General features: G+C 32.5%; 1 non-coding gene across 1 annotated transcript; it reads left to right on the forward strand.

Annotated features, from left to right (window-relative positions):
- The first annotated feature begins 779 nt into the window (after positions 1-779).
- Positions 780-882, forward strand: LOC123232761. Its single transcript, XR_006505271.1, has one exon. It is a non-coding gene; the product is annotated as a U6 spliceosomal RNA (small nuclear RNA).
- The last annotated feature ends 2,095 nt before the right edge of the window (positions 883-2,977 follow it).

The following is a 2,977-nucleotide window of genomic DNA, read 5'->3' on the forward strand; positions in this document are numbered from 1 at the left end:
TACAAAGAATAGGGGAAAATAAAATATTATTGTTTTTAGTTTCATAAAGAGCAACTCAGTCACCCTCTGAACAAGGTCTTTGTTGGTCCTTATCCATAATTCTTTGTTATCTTCAGCACTTAGCACAAAAGTTTGTTGATTGATGAATGAACATTAAAAGTAGTAGTCCTAGCTTTTATCTTCAGACTTAATATTGGTATCTTTGCTCATGTTTTCTATCCATTTTTATAAGATATCTAGAGAATATGTATTTTCCTTGAATATATTCACTTTAATCATTCTCCACCCAGCTGACCTCTTGAGTTTTATGATCTTCAGAAACTCATCATCTTATAAACTTATAAGACATCAGCCTTGAAACTCACACTTCCTTAGAATCTCCTAACCCTAGGACTGCTCCCTCCTTCTCAGCAGAGTGTTTGGAGGGTGTACATTAGTGACCTCCTCTATTATATATAGAAGGTTACCAGGGCATTCCCTTTCCCATCTGGATGTTCTCTTGGAGTTCATGATGTCCAGAAACTCATCATCTAGCAAGGTAAAACTAATTTTCATAACTTACCTTTTCAAATCATTTCCAATCAAGGCTATATTATGTCCAGTTGGACTTCATGAGCTCCATGAAGTTTCTCTATGCATGTTCCTTTTCTTCCATATGATATCTTCCTCTATAAGATTAGGAGCTTCTTGAAGACAAGGACTATTTAATGGCTTTCTTTGAATCCTCAGAGCTTAACATAACTCCTGGCACAAAGTAGTTTCTAAGTAAGAGTTTATTGATTCTGACTCTGAATGTACTGAAAACATGGAATAATATAGAAAAACTTAGCATAGCCCCTGCTGAAAGGTTACAAGTATTTTCTTGAAATATTTCATATTTCTCTAATGACCTTCTGCTTCAAATTTGATCTATTTGATTTATAACTCTGTAATTCATATATAATCTAATAATTTTTAAATTTTATTTGTGGGGAGGGAAAATACTGTGTGGCAAAAATAACATTGACTATAATCAGGAGTTATTATAGATTTTTGCTCTGTCTCTAACGCTAAAAAGCTTTGTGTCTCTGGGTAAATTATTTGTCTTGCTAACCCTCAGTTTCATGAGGCTTCATAAAATGGGGAGAATATTATAAGTGCTACCTTTCTCCTAAATTTATCAGGAGGAAAACACTTGATAAATATTAAGAAACTAAATTAATATGAATTATGATATTATTACATTAAGTATTTGAGATTTTGTTAAGAAGAGCACACTGACACTTTTAAAATTCAGAAAATAACCTGTAACTCTAAAGAGTTGCATTATTTTGTCGTTTGCCTACCATTTGTCCATTTCTGACAACATCTATCCCACAGAAAACCTCATCACTAATAGCTAACATTATTAAATACTTTGTTTCCCTGGGCAAATCATTTGTCACTGTTTACCTCAGTTTCCTCATCTATAAAATGAACTGGAGCAGGAAATGATAAACCACTCTAGTATCATTGCCAAGAAAATCTGATTTAGGATTACAAAGCATCAGACATGTCTGAAAGAAAACAACAGAAGCAAATTAAATAGGTAACATTTATATAGCACCTAATATGGTCCAGGCATTGTGCTAAGATCATTACAGTATTCTCTCATTTCATCCTAATAACAACCTTTGAGAGTTAAGTGATTTTTATTATTCCCATTTTACATTTTACAGATGAGAAATCTGAGGCACAGAGAGGCTGAGTGACTTACCCTGGATCATAAAGCTAATGTATGTTTGAGCCTGGATTTGAGCTCAGATTTCTCTGATTTTAGGCATAACATTCTTTCCAATGTGCCACCTAGATGACATCAACTGAGATCATATGTGAAGCATTTTCAACTTAGTTCAACATGAACTGGCTTAAGATCCTCTAGCCTAGCATTACGGAATTTGGAATCAATCCATATCAAAATGGAACAACAAAAAAGAATTTTGGTGGAGAATTTTTAGACTACAGACTTTGTAAAGTCATGGATAATGACTTACCTCTATTTTGGATCTTCCCAATTTTAGCATACTGTTCTAGGCAGAAGGCACTTGACATTTGTTAAATGAATGACAATACCCTTAATGAGTTGTATCCTACTTCTTTTGTGACTTCAGAAGAAAAATAACCAAACATGTAGATGGTGACCAATACTCTATTTTTTTTGTTTAACAACATATACAGGCAACAATTTTAAAAATGGATTATTTTGAAATGCCTTTAATTTCTTGTTTTGATAGCCTCTTTAGGGATTTATTTAGAATGCATCATTCAGTCATCTGTCACCAGAAATTGTTTAGCAATTCCACTAAACTTAGAAGGGCTGACATTTTTATGTAAACAATAATGATATCATCTAAGAAACATTTTTAGAATTTTTGATGATATGCATACCAATTTAATTAAAATAAACACCAATCTATCAATCAATAAGCATATATTAAGTACTTACTCTGTGGTAGTTATTGGGCAAAGTGTTTGATTTACAAAAAGAGACCTTGCCCACAAGGAACTTTCTATGTAATAGAAAGAACCACATGCAAACACATATAAGAAAATTAAGCTAAATACAAAGTAAAAGGAAATAATTAACTTAGGGAAACATTCTTTTGAGGAAAGAGCATTCCATATTAAAGGTATTACAAAAGGCCAATTAATGTTTACCAACTCACCATGTATATTTCCAAGGACTAAATGTATATGCATAGCTATAGTAGTTATATAACTTTATGGGATCAAGTATCTACAAGGAAGAGATAACATCTATTAAAGTTCATTTTTACATCTAGTGGAATTCAGAAATTTAACAAAATGTTAAAATGCTAAAATTTCAAAATATAATCTCCATTTCAAGTTTTAATTGTGACTTCCAAGTTAAGATGGCTGCAGAGTAGAAGCAGGGCTCTTTACTCTCCTAACTCCCGACCCATACAGCATTCCTCCAAAGGACAAAAATTCCAAATCC

This window comes from Gracilinanus agilis, chromosome 1 (assembly GCF_016433145.1).
Source record: "Gracilinanus agilis isolate LMUSP501 chromosome 1, AgileGrace, whole genome shotgun sequence".
In the NCBI taxonomy this organism is placed as follows: Eukaryota; Metazoa; Chordata; class Mammalia; order Didelphimorphia; family Didelphidae; genus Gracilinanus; species Gracilinanus agilis.